Source organism: Bubalus bubalis, chromosome 15 (assembly GCF_019923935.1).
Source record: "Bubalus bubalis isolate 160015118507 breed Murrah chromosome 15, NDDB_SH_1, whole genome shotgun sequence".
NCBI lineage: Eukaryota > Metazoa > Chordata > Mammalia > Artiodactyla > Bovidae > Bubalus > Bubalus bubalis.
The window spans coordinates 61,200,515-61,220,931 of NC_059171.1; the positions used below are offsets into that span (position 1 = coordinate 61,200,515).

A 20,417-nucleotide genomic window follows, 5' to 3' on the forward strand; every position below is an offset into this window, starting at 1 on the left:
GGGTTGGGCGGATCCCCTGGAGAAAGGAATGGCATCCCACTCCAGTATTATTACCTGGAGAATTCCATGGACAGAGGAACCTGATGGACTGCAATCCATGGGGTGACAAAGAGTTGGACCAACCAAATTATAGCAAAGTGATCTGCTATATGGAACCTCCAAGAGGAACCCCAATGCAGAATGCAGGCTGGAAAGGGGGGCTGGCTGGATCTGCCCCAGGGGAGTCTGGTCTACCCTGAGGGTCCCATCCTCCACCACATCCCTTCTCAGTCTTGGGTTCAGCAATAGATTCCTGGATACAATACCAAAAGCACAGTGACAAAAGAAAAAGTAGATAAATAGTTCTTTACCAAAATTAGCAACTAGGGCACCATTAAAAAATAAGACAAAGAATGGGAGAAAATTTTCAGATCATATATCTGACAAGAGTCTTTTGTAAATAGAACAAAGAGCCCTTCCACCTCGACAACAGCAACAACAAAACAGGTAACACAGTCAAAATTGAGGAAAGTATTTGAAGAGCTGTTTGTTGAAAGAAAATACACAAATACCAAGAAAGCCCATCAGAAGATGCTCAATGTCATTAGTCACTAAGGAGACTCAAATCAAAGCTAAAATGAGCTACAACTTTAACCCTTGAGAATGGTGAAAATAAAAAGATAAAAACAAGTGTCAGCAAGGATGTGGAGAAACCCTGCTGATGGAATTGTGAAATGAACCACTTTGGCAAACTTCTTGGCAATTCCTCAAAGCCTTAAATGTAGAATTACCATATGACCCAGTAACCCTAATCTTAGGTAGATAACCAAGATAGACAAAGACATGTTTTCACACAAAAGGCTGTACAGGGATGTTTCTAGTAGTGTTTCATTGTTCAGTTGCTAAGTCGTCTCTGAATCTGCAACCCCATGGACTGCAGCATGACAGGCTCCTTTGTCCTCCACTAACTCCTAGAGTTTGCTCAGATTCATGTCCATTGAGTTGATGATGCTATGTAACCATCTCATCCTCTGCCACCCCCTTTTTCTCCTGCCCTCAGTCTTTCCAGCATCAGATTTTTTCCCAATGAATCAGCTCCTAGTAGTAGGATTCATCAGCACGTGATCTAAATGCCCATGGACAGAGAAGTGGATAGAGCCAATGTGGTCTGTCCATTCCTTGGAGTATCCTTCAGCAGTAAAAGGGCAGTACTGATTCATGCTACAGTGTTGAAAACGCTTTGCTTAGTGAAAGGAGCCAGACACAAACCAACATATATTGTATGGTTTCATTTGTATAAGCATCTAGATATACACATCATGAGGGCGATCTGGTTTCGATGTCTGTCACCTCATTGATCACCAGGGTTGATTTGGCTGATCTGGCTGGCTAGGTGGGTGTCCCCTTTCCTTTCTCACCTCTCCCTGTGCATCCCTCCCAAAGCTGCACGCTCGGTTGAAGAGGACAACCATCCCCAAGAAAGGAGGACCGGTCCTCGGTCAAGGGCATGCAAGCAGTGGTGCTTCCCTGCTAGAACCTCCAACAAGCTCTCAGAATAGATACCTTGTAGAGACAGTGATGCAGGGGCCGTGGAGTGGGTGAGTGAGTCCATGGGAGGATTTCTGCTCGTGAGGATGTGTTATGAGATAGATGAACGTGGGGGCGTGATGATGTGTTTTGGGTTTTTTGGGGTGGTGCAAATATTCTAAAAGTAGATACTGGTGATCGCTGCACAGCTCTGCCAAGATGCTAGAAACACTGAATTGTGCACTTTAAGTGGGTGAGTTTTTTGGCATGCAAATTCTATCTCAGTATGGCTGTTACACAGTTTTCCCCTTGGCTTTCATTTTCTCATTTGAGAAATGAGAAAGTTGGGGTTGATTTTAGCTTCTTCTAGGGCTTCCCTGGTGGCTCAGATGGTGGGAAGATCCTCTGGAGAAGGGAATGGAAACGCACTCCAGTATTCTTGCCTGGAGAATCCCGTGGACAGAGGAGCCTAGCAGGTTAGAGTCATGAGGTCACAAAGAGTCGGACACAGCTAACCACACACACACACATCCTGTAAGGTGAATCTCATTTGAGTCTCAGTTCAGTTCAGTCGCTCAGTCGTGTCCGACTATATGCAACCCCATGGACTGCAGTATGCCAGGCCTCCCTGTCCATCACCAACTCGCAGAACTTACTCAAACTTAATGTCCATTGAGTTGGTGATGCCATCCAACAATCTCATGCTCTGTCGTCCCCTTCTCCTTCCACCTTCAATCTTTCCCAGCATCAGGGTCTTTTCAAATGAGTTAGTTCTTCGCATCAGGTGGCCAAAGAATTGAAGTTTCAGCTTCAGCATCAGTCCTTCCAATGAATATTCAGGACTGATTTGCTTTAAGATGGACTGGTTTGATCTCCTTGCAATAGACATTTGAGTCTATGTCAGTGTATATGTTTGTCTCACATCCTGTGACAGATTGTTAAATGAGGATTCATGTTATTTCTATACTCTGAAGTGTCTGTGAAACGACATGTGTATTTAGTACAGAATGCTGTTTACGGCACTTCCACAATAGTGTTTTCTTTTTTAGCAGCTCAGTAAGCCACCCTAACTTTATGAGCTATAGTAACTTCATTAACTGTCTTGTTCCCTCCCACAGGTCCATAATCTTGTTAAACTAAACCAGCAGCTGGAATGTGGAGTTAATTTAAAAATTAACTTCCCTTATACTTGTTAAGGATGAGAGATTTCCTAATTAGTCCTGACAAGGAGTCAGTTTTGATGGACTTTTTAATTTTAATAACGTATTAGCTTACATATTTGTTTGTCAGATATGTAAAGCAGCAGGGGTATCTTTTATCTAATCTTACAATTAGAATTCCAAACTAATTGTAAAGAAATTTGAGCTTTTTCCTTTTTCTCCAGGGAATTAGTCCAGAGCTAAGAGAGAAGTTGGAGCTCTGGACTAAAAGAATCCCCAGGGGCAGCACCCAGTGGGTATTGGGAGGGGCTGGATTCAGCAAGGTTTGCTCAGGGTTTGTGTTTCTTGTAGCCTCGCTCTGATGTCTGTGTGCGTGGGGGAGCAGTCCCCTCTCATTCTGGACAGACTGATGTTGGTGTAGGAAGACCGTGACCGTGCGTGGTGAGAGGCCCTGGCCGGGTGGGGATGGTGGTTCTGACTGGGGGCTGCCCTGTGTGGAGGCTGTATGCAGTGCCATCAGGTGGGGGCGGTGCTGAGGAAGACTGCAGGGCTCCTAGAGGACCAGTGCTGCCTCTGCACAGATGCAGAGTCTACTTCGGAAGAAAGTGAAAGTGTTAGTCACTCAGTCATGTCCGACTCTTTGTGACCCCATGAACTGTAGCTCGCCAGGTTCCTCTGTCCATGGAACTCTCCAGGCAAGAGTACTGGAGTGGGTTGCCATTTCCTTTTCCAGGGGATTTTCCTGACCCAAGGATTGAACCCTGGTGTCCTGCGTTGCATGCAGATTCTTTTTTTTTTTTTTAATTTTATTTTATTTTTAAACTTTACATAACTGTATTAGTTTTGCCAAATATCAAAGTGAATCCGCCACAGGTATACATGTGTTCCCCATCCTGAACCCTCCTCCCTCCTCCCTCCCCACTCCATCCCTCTGGGTCGTCCCAGTGCACCAGCCCCAAGCATCCAGTATCGTGCATCGAACCTGGACTGGCAACTCGTTTCATACATGATATTTTACATGTTTCAATGCCATTCTCCCATGCAGATTCTTTACTGCCTGAGCCACCAAGGCAGAGTCTGCCAGGACCACCTAATGTTTTTCCTTCCATGGGTGATGCCTGTGGGGTTTTTTTGGTAACTGGCCCAGCTTGTGGTCGCCTTCATGGTGGTGATGTCACAGGTGTGGGTGTGTGGGTGCCTGTGCAGTGGCCGTAGGCCTGGGGTCTGGAGAGTGGGCCCTTGTGGGTCAGCCGCAGCTCCTGTGCCCAGGGTGCTGGCCGGCCTGCAGCAGTGCTGGGTCGGGAGCCTGAGATGAGGGAGCAGAGCTGTTGTCTGCTGGGGAGCACAGAGCAAGCCAAGCAGGCTCTGGGGCTGGGTACACCCTGGGGTAGACTGCTGGCAGCTGTGGTTGTGGGCAGTTCAACAGAGGCACTGTTGGGATCCCCAGTGGCAAAGTCAGCCTGGGCCCCATAAACCGGGCCACGGGACCACAGCAGTGCCCGCTGTGTGGCTGGTGTTGCTGGACCACCTTCTTCTTTGATCCTCGCTGCCTCCAGTATATTTGCTGAGCTGCTCTCCCCATCAGTCCTTTCTGTACAGTTTTTCTCCTTTTTTGCTCCACCGTGTTGCTGTAGGTTCTTAATTGGACTCTTCAGCCCTCCTAAAGCTATTTTCATTTGTGAATAGCTGTCTAATTGTTTTTTGTTGCAGGGAATGAAGGCTGGTATCTCCTACTATGTCATTTTGCTCAGTTTAGATTTTTTTTAAATTATTATCAAAATATGTATGAAAAATAATGTGTTCGATTTTGTATATTTAACTTGGATTTTTATGAGTATATATTCAAATAGTCTTTGGATACAATCATGTTTAAAGAATTCTTTAGACCATTGAGGAACAGTACATGACAAGATAGGGTTGGAAAAGGAGACATAAAAATAGAGCTCAGAAAAAGGTAAAATAGCAGCAGAAAGGTAGTGTTTTAGAAGCAGTCTCCTTAAATTTTTAAAAGCTGATAATAATGAAAGAGCAGGCTTCTGCCATTCATGACCCATATAAAATCTGCAGAGTTCATTACACATTTTTCAGGTTTAATTACTGATCAAAACAATAAAAACAAGCCAACTGAACATTGCAAATTGTTTAGATTTTTTTTTTACTACTGATCAAAATAATGAAAATGAGCAAGGAAATTATTCTCATCAAATCCACAATTTTATCAGGTTTGATCAAACTGATAAAACTACAGTCTTTACCAAATGAAGCTTGAATTACTGATCAAAATAATGAGAACAAATGCCAAAAGCATTTACATCAAATCCCTAACCCAGAAGCACAGATGCAATTCTTGTCCAGCATAAGATGATGAAGAAAATGGCTTCCCAGAATGGGCAGGTCGGAGGCAGGAGTCGGGACCGGGAGCCCCACTGTCTTCTGAGAGCCCATCCTGGAGGGTGGCCCTGCTTCCAGGAAACAAAGCAATTTGGGTTCATGATGAAGAACCTTTTCATCAGGTGAAGAAGAAATAGAAACGAGCCTTTACATTCACAGATCATGTATATCTTGTAACCATTTTTCTGTGTTTTCTAGTCTTCTGTCAGTTATTCGTGATGGAAGAATTTGAGTTCTTTACGAGGAGACTATTTAAAAATCACTATTACAGAGAAAAGCACACATAATACAAAGGCTAGAATTGAAAAATTCTGAAGAAATAGCAAAAAATTGGTATTTAACAAAGAGAGTGAAGTCAAAGTCACTCAGTTGTGTCTGACTCTTGCAACCCCATGGACTGTAGCCTGCCAGGCTCCTCTGTCCATGGAATTTTCCAGGCAAGAATTTTGGATTGGGTTGCCATTTCCCTACTCCACTAACAAGGAGAAGTAATAGTAAAAAAAAAAAAAAATTGATATAATGTTCTAGAAATACTTAGGCAAACATAGCGATGCTTTATTTATTTATAGGGCTTCCCTGGTAAAGAATTCAGTGTATTTTCCTTGACCATGAATATAATTGGTGATGGAGATAACCAGAGATTTTTTAAAATTATCACTAAATTGGATGATCATGTACAAATAATTAGGAACAGCTGGTTTCTTATTAAAACTCATCTATTAATTTTTTCAAATATCATAATTTCATTTTTGGAAGCTCTGTTCTGAAATGTATCCATTTAACTTGTTATCCAGTTGGTTACCTGCTAATATTTAAATTTATCCAGAATCTTTATAAGCAAATTCATGAAGAAATTTAGAATGTAAAAATCCCTGCATGTACAGTTAGCTTACAATTATAGATATGATTCATGGTTACTTTTTTTTAATGAAAATATACTGGTTATGATTGTTAAATCAAATATATCTATTTAAATAAGTATGTATTCTTGAATAGGAAGACTTAACATCATAAAGACAAAATCAGGCATGTTCAGGGTAGTGTGGCTGTAGACTGGATTCAGCATCATAAACGTCTTTTTTAAAAGTTAGCTTATGAATTTATTATAGTACAGTAAAAGTACCATCAGATTTTTTTTTTCTGGAATGAGATAAGTTGATTATAAAGTCCACTCAGAGGAAAATATAGGTAAGAATTGCTAGAAAAACTCTAAGGGCAACAGGGCCAGTTAGAAGCTCTAGATATAGCAGATAATAAAGCTCATGACAAAGCTTCTCAGAAAAATAATAAACTGGGAAATTCTAGTAAGGTTAGCAGATGAGGTTAAGGATGCCCTTGGGCTTAATTATTACAGATTTATGAAGAATCTACTCCTCAGGTTCAGAGGTTTTCCCCAGCAAAGGACTGCAGCATGAGCTGACAATTAGCCTGTGAATAGTTGGCCTCAGAAAGCTAAGAGGAACTGAAGAGTCTTTTGATGAAAGTTAAAGAGAAGAGTGAACAAGTTGGCATAAAACTCAACATTCAAAAAACTAAAATCATGACATCCAGTCCCATCACTTCATGGCAAATAGAGAGGAAATGATGGAAACAGTGACAGACTTTATTTTCTTGGGCTCTGCAGATGGTGACTGCAGCCATGAAATTAAAAGACGCTTGATCCTTGGAAGAAAAACTATGACCAACCTAGATAGCATATTAAAAAGCAGAGCCATTACTTTGCCAACAAAGGTCTGTCTAGTCAAAGCTATGGTTTTCCAGCAGTCATGTATGGATGTGCGAGTTGGACTATAAAGAAAGCTGAGGGCCAAAGGATTGATGCTTTTGAATTGTGGTGTTGGAGAAGACTCTTGAGAGTCCCTTGGACTGCAAGGAGATCCAACCAGTCCATCCTTAAGGAAATCAGTCCTGAATATTCATTGGAAATACTGATGCTGAAGCTGCAATACTTTGGCCACCTGATGAGAAGAACTGACTCATTTGAAAAGACCCTGATGCTGGCAAAGATTGAAGGCAGGAGGAGAAGGGGACAGAGGATGAGATGGTTGAATGGCATCACTGACTTGATGGACATGAGTTTGAGCAAGCTCTGGGAGTTTGTGATGGACAGGGAAGCTTGGCGTGCTGCAGTTCATGGGGTGGCAAAGAGTTGGACACGACTGAGAGACTGACCTGAACAGATAGGTTTATTATAGTCATAAAAATACTGTACACATTTATACATAACACTGAGTGACTGAACTGAACTGAATTGGCCTTAAACATGGTGTGGCTCATTCCAGGTGTAGACCAGTTACAGAGGAGAAACAAGAGAGCTGAATGAATATATAGAGAAAAATTACAAATCTGGTTCATCTCATTTAAACTGTGCTGCATAGATAGGATATGGATGACACACACAGGCAGGGGTGGTTTAGGTGTTGATAAGATTAACAGGTGATAAGTTTTGATGGAATTGAGGAATTTATGAAGTTGAGGAAGTACAGAGAATAATCCTTTTCTGTCCTCAAGGAGTTCAAAAGTTAGTGGGCAGTTAAACAACATACACACAAACACACATGCAAAGACACACAAAATCTAAGTATAAACAATTCAGATGGCATTCTGAGATCCTTTATGTAATTGGAAATTGTGTGTATATATATATATATATATATATATATATGTTTTCTTGATGTTACTGATATAATTAAATGTGCTCTTGTAAACCTGTTAATCTCTATTGTAGGAATATACATGTTCAGCATAAGTGTGGCAGAACAACTTCATGATGGCAGAACAGTGTGAACAGAAAGTGTAAGACTGTCCGTGTGGACATAGCCTAGATGATGACGGCTTGAATTCTTTCCAGGGTTGTTCACCCTTTAAAACTTTGATAACAAAAGTAGTCTTTTTGGTTCATGATGGCAGATTGATTGCCTTGTATATTTACATTTTACTAGGTTCACTGATGTGATTGTTAAAATTGACTATTTGTTAAAACACAAATTGACTGTTTGTTTCACAATGACAACTTGATGGGCTTTTGAAAGCAGTTATATTTACATTTTACAGGATCTGCTCTTCTGAACATTTGTCAGTATAAAAGGATCCACCTTTGACACTTGCTTTTAAGCAAAAGCCAAGAAGAGCAAGTTTGAAAGTGTGTTTGGAGGTTCTGAACAGAGCATGTGTCTACCCGGGAAAGTTCTCCTCCTCCACGAAGCAGTATGTGTATGGAGGATGCACGCGAACAAATGAAGGAAGGACTGCAGGTCTGCCAGCCTGAGCATCTCAGCTGCCACATTCGAGCACCCTTGTTACTGCATGAGGTTTCAGAAAAATGGATGGGGTGGGGAATGGTTTGTTTATTACAGCAGAAATGTGGCTTTATATCCAAATATCAGAGAGGATAAGAAGTTGGTGTGCTGGTTCAGAAAGACTGGTAGATGATAGATACAGGTGGGTAGGTAGATAGGTAGATAGGAGGCTAACTGAACAGTGGCTGGTGCTCAGTATGTAATGTGTACATTAGTTTTGGTTATTATCTTTGACAAAATCCATCTTCTTATTGTCTCATTAATTCAGGTCATTTGATGGTGGCAAGTACCCCATTTTTTTTAACATGAATCAGCCATAGGTATACATATATCCCCTCCCTTTTGAACCTCCATCCCATCTCCCTCCCCATCCCACCCCTCTAGGTTGATACAGAGTCCCTGTTTGAGTTTCCTGAGTCATACAGCAAATTCCCATTGGCTGAAAATACGGAACACTTCACGAATTTGTGTGTCATCCTTGTATAGGGGCCACGCTAATCTTCTCTGTATCATTCCAATTTTAGTATATGTGCCGCTGAAGTGAGCACAAATACCCCATTCTTAACATAAAAGATAAAATCTGAGTTTTAATAATGCACATTTTGTTGAGTCTCCAGACGTGTTGCTTTATGACAGACATTTGGCTGTAGAAGACCTGAACTGTGGCATGAAACAGTGAAATCCTAATTTTCTTGTTACTTGCGGAAGGCTCAAAGATTGGTGCATTTTTAAAAAAAACTTTAAATCTTGGATAGTCTCTTTGGTATGCCTAGTTTTATAAGAAGAGAGTGATAGAATTCCAAACCATAGTGCTTCCCCGAGTGTACAAAAAAATCAATCTAAATAAATATTTTAAAGACAGCCAATTATTGGACTTGAGCCATAAAACCATTTCAATGGTGGGTTTTCTTTTTTTCTTCTCTTTTACCATCGTGACGGTAACTTGGTATTTTCTTCTCTCTGACTTCTCAATTTGGTTTTACCTCTAAGTAACCCTGATTATGTGTTGCTATAGTCTGGTCAAAAATTTTCCCTCATCTTCCTGCTCTCCCTCCAGGCCATAACCTGGGCCCTAATGTTTTGGAAGAAAAATTGATTTTTCTCTGTCAGAAAGAAATCATTATATATTTAATATTTTATACTTGTTTTCAGTTGAGATGAATCTTCAGGAGTCTACATAGATGGTGGTGGAATGACAGATGAGTCAGCATGATTTGATCTACTTTGATTAGCTTGAAGATTCATCTGTTTACTAATATTTGTCTTTGTAAATATTTGATGGTGATGGTGTTTAGAAGTCACAATGGTGTTTCATAATTTATAGGAGTAATATTTTAAAATCCGACGTCACTTTTCTCCCCATGTAGATGAGTTTTCTGTTGTTCTAGTCTTTAGTATCTTAAGTAATTATAGTATTAGTTGCTCAGTTGCGTCTGACTCTTGGCAACCCCATGAATGGTAGCCCACCAGGTTCCTCTGTCCATGGATTTCTCCAGGCAAGAATACTGGAGTGGATAGCCATTCCCTTCTTCAGGGGATCTTTCCAACCCAGGGATTGAACTGGATCTCCTGCGCTACAGGCAGATTCTTTGCTATCTGAGCCACCAGGGAAGACCTTAGTATCTTAAGGATTCTAACAAAGTTTCCTGATGAAGCAGGTGGCCTCACTGGAAACAAAAATACTGAATGACTTAGTGAGGGTGAGGGTTATATGCAGGACCTTGTCACTCTGATTCCAAACTAAATATCCTTTCTACTGTGTCACACTTTCTTGGGTATCTTCAGTTATTTTTCAGATTTCTCTATACTTTATTATCTTTGTATCTTCTAGGACTTCAGAATATATCTTGAACGTAGTGAATAACTTTTGTAAGAATTACTTTTAGGTTTTAAATTAATTGGAGCTCATGGTAATTATTTACTACTTAACATTTAAAATTTTGGTTATTTTAAAAGATATATTAGAGAATTCCTGGTGGTCTAGTGGTTAGGACTATGTGCTATCGCTGCTGAGGGCCTGGTTCCATCCCAGGTTGGGAAACTTAAGATCCCATGACGTGGCTGAAAAAAAAATGTGTTAATGAAACAGACACACAGTAATGGTGGGCACTGGTCATCTTACAGGATAAATAATTGTTTTATCTTGACTCATTCAGATTCATGTTCAAAAGGACTTTTAGGCTGGGGACCCTCTTGGCTATGTCACATTTCTGGGTTGGATTTTATTTTAACAATACTGGATCTGCTTTGAGAAAAGGGCATAGTGTATTAGAATGACATGGTGACATAAAATAGGCTTCTAATCACCCTCTTCTCTCTCTCTTTTTTTATTTTCAATGCTAGCAATCATCTTTTTGTTTTTTAATGCCTAATGGTTTTTAAAAATGTTATTTCTATTCAGTAGACTGAAAACAATACTGTTAGCAGTAGTAATGTGAAAATGCAGAATTCAAAGCCAGTATTACCAAAATAAATTTGGTAATAAATACTCCTGTTGTGGCCAAGTTGGGGGAAGACACCTGACCACTCTAGGCCTTTTCTCCTCCTCTGAGACAGATGTGTGCCTGCTTCTGGGCTGGGCACCCAGCACTCACTTGCAGCTGTCAGCCCCCAACACAGTCACAGGGACTGGAGACCCTGAGCTGTCTTGAGGGGCCTGCAGGTGTCTGGGTCATGTGTCTTCAGAGTCACTTCTGGCTCAGCTGATGCTCCTGGGCTGGTAGGAATCAGGCTCTACAGGCAATATTAATATATAGAGGGCTTCCCTGATGGCTCATCAGGTAAAGAATCTGCCTGTAATGCAGGAGACACAGGAAATGTGGGTTTGATCCCTGGGTTGGGAAGATCCCCTGGTGGAGGAAATGGCAACCCACTTCAGTATTCTTCCTTGAAGAATCCATGGACAGAGGAGCTGGGTGGGCTACAGTCCATGGGGTCATAAAGAGTTGGACACAACTGAGCACTAGAATATAAAAGACAAACGCACGTCTCAAGTTTGAGCTGATGTCTGGTGAAAGGGTGTAAGGTATTGTTTCGTGTCCTGAATTTCAGTAGAATCTCTCAGAAATTTTGAATATGTCTCCTTGATGAAAAATAAAGTAAAAATAATATAAATGACAGTATCCGTAATCACTTAACCAGAACATTGCTCAGAAAGCATTCCATTCATTAAAATTGTAACAAAGGTATTTTGATGGAAAGCATAATGTTTGAATAAACCTTGACAAGAGATATGTACTTGTGATTGGAAAACACATTCAACTGTGAATCATTTTAATGGATTTGTTTCTTGTTGGCAATAAAAGTGTTTCCAGGAAAACTTGTGAATTAAATGTTTAATGTCCTACTTTATTATTATGATGAATTTTAATTGAAGAATAATTGACTTACAATGTTGTGTTGATTGCTGTATAGCAAAGTGATCTAGTCATACATGTATGTATGCTCTCTTTCACGTTCTTTTCCATTATGGTTTATCCCAGGATATTGAATAGAATTGCCTGTGCTATACAGTAGGAACTTTTATCTGTTTATCTGTTCTGTATATAATATTTTGCTTCTGCTAATCCCAAGCTCCCACTCCATCCCCCCCCACCCCACCCCTTGGCAACCGCAAGTCTGTTCTCTATGTCTGAGTCTGTTTCTGTTTCGTGATAGTTTATCTCGTACTTCAGAGTATTCACATTCATATTGAATTACAATGTTAAAGAAATAAAAACTTCAGTGCAATTTTTAGAAATTTCACATTTTATTTTTACCAAAATCCAGATAGCTATATAAGAATATCCAGAAACAGATGTCAAACACATTTATATACTGAAGAAATATGAATGATGATATGTAGCATCTTTTCCTTCCTCAGCTGCAGTATGGAAGGAGAATTAGGAGTAAGACTGAAAGACATTCTTTGTGTGGAAGGAGCCAGGTTCTCTCCTAGGCCCCATCTATTTCCCCACTATTTCCCCAGGGAAAATACTCAAACTGTTTCCTGCATGATACGTTTCAGATGAGACTGAGAATACAATGTGTACAAGATCCCACATGTATACACACATCACACATGTATACACATATCACACAGGCCACAACTTACATCACGTGCATAAGCAACATGCTCATATGTGTACATATATGCATGCACACACATGTCTGCAAATGTGTATATAGACATATACATGTGCATACATACATACCCTTCTGCATGCACTGGTACATGTGTTTAATAAAATATGGGAACAGAATTGTCATTCTTTAATTAGAAATGTTGGTATGGCGGTGGATTTGGAAACTCAAGAAAGAATAGTAATGATTTTTGAACATTAAAGAGATTATTCAGAGAAAGAAATGTGACAAATTCTCTCAGGACAAAGTTAGTGTCCCGGATTAACTCAGTGTGGACTGGCCATGTGGCTTTCAGGCAGCATAGGAGTTCCTGGAACACACGGAGGACTGTGCGGTTTACTGGGTCATGGACTGGAGCTGGGAACAGTGCATACAGAGGGCCATTGTCTCTGTATGGCATCAGCTCTATTGCAGACCGTAGGTATTGCAGACCGTAGGTTGGCTGTCCTGCCTGCCAGCCCCAATGGCCAGAGCACTGGGCTGTCATAAATAATGAGAAGTGGCCTTGGTGCCATAGGTGAGGTGTCTATGGCTCTAGGTTCTGTGTGGAGAATTGTGGCTGGACCTTTAGGGGTGAGAGGTCAGGAGCTATTGAGTTTTAGACCCTGGCTGTCTGGGTAATTGTGTATAATGGCTGAAATAATCACCTGCTCCATTAACCAGCACACTTCTGTCATATTAATCCATCATCAAAAAAGCACAGAACAAAGATTTTAAAATACACTATAAATGAAGCCTCAGCATTGACGCTGGCAGGAGATTTGAGAAGTTTTACCTTTTGTAGTTGTTACAGGATATTCAGAAACGTGTGTGCCAATCCAATTAGCTGACTTGCCCTATACATTTAGACGTGGCACAATCATTTAACTTTGATATTTTAAGTGTTTTTATCCAAAACAATCTGTACTTCTCATTTGTCAGAGTGCATTTCCTGAAGCTTTCCAAGTTGCTGAAAGGTGACTTTTTGGTAACTTGTTTGACTGTTCAAACACAATTTATTTCTGCCACCTGTTATTTTTCTCCCTGGATTTTTGAGAAGTTGTTTCTGGACCATTTGATCACCCTATAAAAGCCTCCCCTTCTGTGTGTAGTTGACTCTGGGTTTGACAGTTCAGCAAATGCACAATGAGAGTTCACTCAGTGCTAAGTTATGTGCAATTTATTTTTTCAAGGAAAATGCTTAAGCTGAATGTGTGTAACTCTCCATCTGTTTATTGAAGAATATGCTCTTTTGTTAGCACGACTATGGTGATAATTTTCATTTTAAAGGACAGACTTCAGGAAAACAAGAATGTTTATAGTACTCTTTTTGGGGTATTTTAGGGTGACTTAATTAAATAAAAATTATTTTTGAAATGTCTTTTGTGACAAGCTGAAAAAAAAACAACTGAAGTTATTCTTTTAAAGAGAAGATGTTATCCCGACGCTTTTGCTCATGTTTAAATTGTACAAAGATCATAGCATCTTCCTGAGTCACTAGAATTCACACCACACCCCAGCTCAAGAGCTTTGCAGCCTGTTGTGTTCATCTGGAATATCCCAGGCCTCCTATATCTCTCAGTCCTAAAACCTTGGTTCTAGAGGTTTCTTGTTTAGAATCAGCCCCTTCTGTTAGTTCTCCTAATCGTCATGACCAGTCTCCAGCTGTTAGAGGTTGTTAAAGGATCCCTCGAGCTTCTAGGCTGGTCTGTGGGCAGTCTGCTCCTGACCTCCCTGTGTCTCACCCTAGTCCTGGGGGTCCCGGAGTGTAAGAAGTTTCTCCCCAACAGTAAAGCAAACAAATTAACAAAGAGTATGAGACGAAATACTTTATAACTTGTAAATAATGGTTTATAAAGAAGTCTTGTTACTAGTGAGATACTCAGTGAGAAACCTAGCACAGTGACAGCTATTAGCGAGAAACTAATTTTGAGCAAACTCTGGGAGACAGTGGAGGACAGAGGAGCCTGGCAGGCTGCAGTCCTGGGGTTGTAAAGAGTCAGACATGACTGAGCGACTGAACGACAACCACAGTTGTGGATCAGATGCGTGATCAGCATTGCTTGGGGCTGGCTCAGTTACATGTGCAAGTGCTTCGTACTCTCTGGGCAAGAACAGGAAAAAGCTTTTCACGAGACTTGGAAACAGTGCTCTTCTAATTACACCTGGAATCCACAAACTGATAATGATCTCATCACTTATGAGCATTGAACAATTAAAAAAAAAATCTACTGGGCAGAAACGGTTAAATAGGTTTGCAGGTAGGAGATACACTGAACCTCATCAATGGTGTTTAAAGAGGAAATTTCTTTCACACTCAGATTTGTGAGTCTGTTCCTGGTGTAGCTCTGTTTCCTGGGCTCAGCTTCTTCTCTGAATTACAGCTTCTTCCTCCTTCTGGCTCAGCTTTTGCATCATTGTCTCAGGAACTCCTGCTTCTGATGTATCCATCTGCAAATTCACCTTCTTGCGTCGTTGACTCTGTCCTTGTTAACTGAGCATTAACTGGACTTTGCTATCTCTCTTCAGTCTCTGGACTTACTTGGAGTCAGTCCCGTTCTGCTTGCAATGTCTTGATAAAAAGATTCACTTTCGCAACGTTGACAAAAACCATAGAGATTTAGAGAGGAGATAACATTGCCATCCTCTAGTTGAAGAAAAAAAGGCAGAGAAAGTGCTCACAGGTGATATGATTTGTCTCCTTCCACTTTTGGGTTCAGATGAGTTACATCGTTGTCTGTAAATCTATAACAGTTTCCTTTCCTACAGATTTTCAGCAGCAGCCACGGGAGAACTGAAATATAAAATCCGTCTTGTGGTTCTGTGAATATGTTTTCTTCCCTGTCTGCTTGAGTCCTATGGTATTATTTGCCAGATTTGCAATATAACTCACAGTTCAATATATTCACTATGATAGAAAGTATTTTAAAAAATAATTATCATCAAACTTTCATTTTCTTAGAAAAGTTGCTACCTTCTATGAGGTCAGTGCACGTGACTTCATTAGTCAGAATTTCTCCATGACCATTCGAAGTTTTAGAGGCTAAGGTAGTGATTCTTAATTTTTGGTCCAGGATCCCTTTGGGGATCTGATGAGAGCCTTGGAGCTCTCCTACACAGACGATTAAATATATTGATATGAAATCAAAGTTTCCCTCTATTTTTAGGGAATCTGTTAACACCTCAAAGCTCCTTAGGCCCAACCTGCAGTTTAAAACGTCCTGATTGGGGACTTCCCTGGTGGTCCAGTGGTTAGGAATTCATCTTCCAATGAGGGGGACATGGGTTAGATCCCTGGTTGGGGAACTAGATCCCACATGCCATGAGGCAGCTAAGCCTGCGTGCAATGACAAAGCTCTCGCATGCTGCAACTGAGACCTGACGCAGCCCAAAATAAATAATTAAAAAGTACCGATCTAGACATGTGGTATCTATGCTAATTTATAGTTTAATAACATTTTATGTGTTTTCCAGGTGCCTCTACAAGGATGAAATTTGTACACGAGAAAAGCAAACATTTAAAGGACTAATGTTCTTGAAACAGTTGTAAGTAATAAAAACTTCCCTATTGTATCACTGATATTATAATTCAAATAGAAGCTTTGAAATGCCACTTTTGGTAAGAGTCGAACCATTATTTTAAGCTTTGTCCTGCGGCTTGAATGACTGAGTATTCTGTTATCTGTTGGATAAAACCAGAGCTTGCGGTTAGGTCAGCATGAGGGCAGGAAGATAGACGACTCAGCTGCAGCCCCCGCCCCAGGATGATTGATCGTGCATGAATCACAGATCTCCGAAATGAAGACAATTTTCCTGGGGACTGAGATGGTGCCTGGAGGAATGAGTTTATTGCTTGACCCCAAATTGGCATTTTACTGATGCTAACTGATGATTGTGATTATTATTAATTTATGAAACAAGCTCATAGACTTTTAGCTGATATGGGAACTTCCAGAACGCAAGATCTAAGCTCTCATTTTACAGTTAAAAATAGAACTTTCCTATGATTCAGCAATCTCACTTTTGGGTGTTTATCCAAAGGAATTGAAATCAAAATCTTGAAGAGGATCCGCACCCTCAGGTCCATTGCAGCTTTATTCACTAGAGCCAAGACACGGAAGCGGTCTGTCCACTGACAGACATATGGATGAAGAAAATGTGGTATGTACGTACAGTAAAGTATTATTCAAGCTTAAAAAGAAGGAAACGCTGCCAGTTTTGGCAACATGGATGGATTTGGAGGATATTATACTAAATGAAATAAGCCAGATACAGAAGGACAAATACCTTGTGTTATCACTTATATGAGGACCTAGAAACACAAAATAGAGTAGTGATTGTCAGGAGCTGGGGGAGAAGAAATGTAAAGGTATTACTAATCAAAAGGTGCAACATTTCAGTTATTTGAAATGAATAAAACCAAGATATCTACTACACAAAATAGTGTCAAATCACAGTCTGCTTCAAGAATACAGGATTTTTTGTTATATCATTTTCTACATGTTGGTTATGTAAAGAGAAATTGTGTAATTAAGCACAACAAAGGCTTAGGCTAAAACACAAATGTTATTTTCAGCATTGATAAGGCGAAGTCAGCATAATTTGCTCTTGTAGCGATTGTGTCAGGGCCGTAAGCAGTGTGTTGTTGTTATTGTTTAGCTGCTGCCTTGCGTTTAGTCGTTAGTTGCGACCCCTGGACTGTAGCCTTCCAGGCTCCTCTGTCCATGGGATTTCCCAGGCAAGAATACTGGAGCGGGTCACCATTTCCTTCTCCAGGGGTAGATGTTGTAGGGAGGAGTAATTATCTTTTATAAGAGCTATAACCATTGAATTTTTATGGAGGAAAGCAGAGTGATCACATATTAGAAGAGTGTATATTAAAATGAAGAAACTTGTGAGAATGTGATGCATTTTTTCCAAATGTAAAGACCGTCGTCTTCGATATAGTTTTCTGTTTTATATATGGCTGAACACCCTGATAAGGTGGATAGCACCTCTGAAGCACATCTTTCACTCCACAAATGACATAGAGAGCCCCATCTTTCAGAACAAGAATAGCTGGTGTGTTCTTTGGAAGCACAGTTTAACATTTTTTGTCTTATCAGTCTATCAACCTGCTTTCCATTCTTTTTCAGCTAAAATTTCTGTCTGACACATTTTCACTGATCATATTTTCCTTTGCCAATGAATTTTCCTTTGTCTTTGTTTCCTTCCTGGGCCCCGTTGTCTCTTTTGTGGGAACAATACCTTCAAGCCGTGTTCCTCATGTGACGATTAAACTAGAAGGGATGTTATTCATTTTAATCTGTCATTATTTTTTAACCTGCATTTCCTCGTCAACGCACAACTTTATATTTCTTACCGTTCCTGTTGTTTTGATGTGTACTTATTTCTAAATGGGATATTTCCCTCTGGAGCATCTTTATTAGGTCATAGCAGGCTTTCATACTTGCATTAAACTGTTATGAGTAGCTCTGTGTCTTAAACATGAATGTCTTATCCATCATTGAGTGCAATTGTGGAAAGAGGCAGTGCAGGGTTGCTGAGAAGCTCCAGTGGAAGAAATCAGACTGAACTCCCTTTGAGCTGGCTGAAAGTGGGGGGTACTTCTTAGCTATTTAATCTTGAGCATCTCATTTAAGAACTCTAAGCCTTTGTTTCCTTTTATTGTTTTAAATGAGGATCATCATGGTGATTTACCCAACTGACCCTGTGATCTGGGGATGGTACACATGGAGCACTTGGCAAGAGTAAATCCTGAAATAATAATACTTAAATATTTATTATATTTGTTGCCATTCTTATCATTATTTTGTAATAAGTATTTCCCTGATTACTTTCTGCACAACTTCTTTAAAGAAACAGCTAATTTAAAATGGTGTGTTTTTAAATACAAAATTAAATTTAGTCAGTGATACAAAGTATCATTAACTTTATTTCTTTGACATTTCTTGATCTGTCTGGTTTATCTTAAAGGATTTTCTAATTTTATTTCTTAAGCCATAACTGGCTGTAAATGCTAAAAATTTAAACTTGTAAACATTCTTTAATTACAAAGCTAACATTTCAAGGATTTTATTTAAGCATCTTGTTTTCTTCTTCAGAAACCCAATTAAAATTCTTTAAGAATTTAAAGTTAAAGGGGATGGCATAACTAGCATTTTACTTTTGAATTTATAGATACTTTGAAAATCTAAAAATTTTGACTGGAACAAAAGAACAGGTCAGTGGTTTCCTGGGGCCAGGAATGGGCAGGGGGAGGTCTGGATGCAGGCGATTTGAAGGCATTATCTGGGGTCATGGAACCACTCCATGCTATAGCTGTGATGTTGGTTAAAAGACATATATGTTTGTCAGAACCAATTTATTTGTATACTTAAACCTGGTAAATAGTTATTGTACCTAAATCATACCTCAGTAAGACTGACCAAAAAGGACAAATGCCTCATTATTATTTATCAGATATTTCTCTGAATTTACTCTCATTCCTGTTTTCATTTGCCATATCTGTCTTCTTATAGAGTGGCTGATAGTAAGCCTTGAAGTTAGATGGAAAATGCCTCTGAGTTCTTCTTTTAAGAAATTGTTTGCATTTCCATATATATTTTAGAATTAGCTTGTTCTTTCAAGCCCCCCTCTCCTCCCCTTTGAAGCCCTCTGAGATTCTGATTTGAATTACATTGAATCTGTGGGTCAATTTGTTGGGACATCTGTCACCAAACACACTATCCATGTGTTTAGACCAGGCAGAATGAAATGGGTTACTTGCTTTTTTGAGGTAGTGCCTTTAGCTTTCTATTTTGTATTGGAGTACAATTGATTAGCAATGTTGTGTGAGTTTCAGGTGTATGGGTAAAGTGATTCAGATATACTTAGACACATGTATTCTTTTTCAAACTCTTTTCAGAAATGGGTTATTTTTGGTAGGATGTTTTCATTGCATTAACAGTTTGGGTGAAATCATACTCCATCTTCCACAGATAGCAGCACTGCCTGTACCTCGGGTGCCACAGCTGGGTGACCCTCCTGGACCTGAGGCTCTTGGGGGCTGGTGTGCCGCTCTGGGGACCGCACTTTGATCCTATTCCTAGCATCATTAAAATTCAGTTTCTAGGAATAGTTTTGGTCTTGTATTATTTAATTGTGTCTTTCCGACTGGCTCTGTAAGCAGGTCTGAGATACACATTTGATAAAGAACAGCAACACTATATTCCCCGTGGTTCATACCAGAGCATCTCCTGGGAGGCAGGACTGGTTGCCCACTGGGGCAACGTGGCAGGGTTTTTCTGATCAATCTCACAGCCTCATCCTTTTTCCTCGCTGACACGCCCCAGCAGGAGCCTTACTCTGGGAGGCATTTATGGGCACTGCATGAAAGGAGGCTTTGAGGACCTTCTATTTCTGCACCATCCCAGACAAAATCTGTATGAGATAAAGAATAACATGACTGTGGAAATGTCCAAGTTTGTTCTTCAATAGGAAGTGGATGTCAGGAACAGAGTCATTCTCTGATACCCTTGGGCTCTCCAAGGCCTCCTGGGGGAGGCCAGACTCTCACACTGAGAGCTGGTCGGTGCCGGAGATGGAGCGTCTCCTGACTGTGGTCACTGGGCCCGCACACGAGTGCTGCTGCCCAGGGAATCAGAGGGGAGGAAGGGCTCTGTGGAGCTTCAAGCAGATGTCTAAAGAGGAAGAGTCATGGGTCTGAGTAGGTTTTGAAGTCATTCTGTAAACAGCGGTTGCTGCCACTTCACCTACATTTGAGTTTTTTATCTTACTTTTAAAATTTTATTTATTTATATATTTTTTGGCTATGCCCAGTCTTTGTTGCTGGGCAAGCTTTCTTTAGCTGTGACAAGCAGGGGCCCATTTCTAATTGTGGTGCGTGGGCTTTTCACTGCAGTGGCTTCTCTTGTTATGGAGCACGGGCTCTAGGTGCATGGGCTCAGTAGTTGTGGTG

General features: G+C 40.3%; 1 non-coding gene across 1 annotated transcript; it reads right to left on the reverse strand.

Annotated features, from left to right (window-relative positions):
* Nucleotides 1-8,797: 8,797 nt before the first annotated feature.
* On the reverse strand, nt 8,798-8,904 carry LOC112579256. Its single transcript, XR_003103755.1, has one exon. It is a non-coding gene; the product is annotated as a U6 spliceosomal RNA (small nuclear RNA).
* Nucleotides 8,905-20,417: the final 11,513 nt, after the last annotated feature.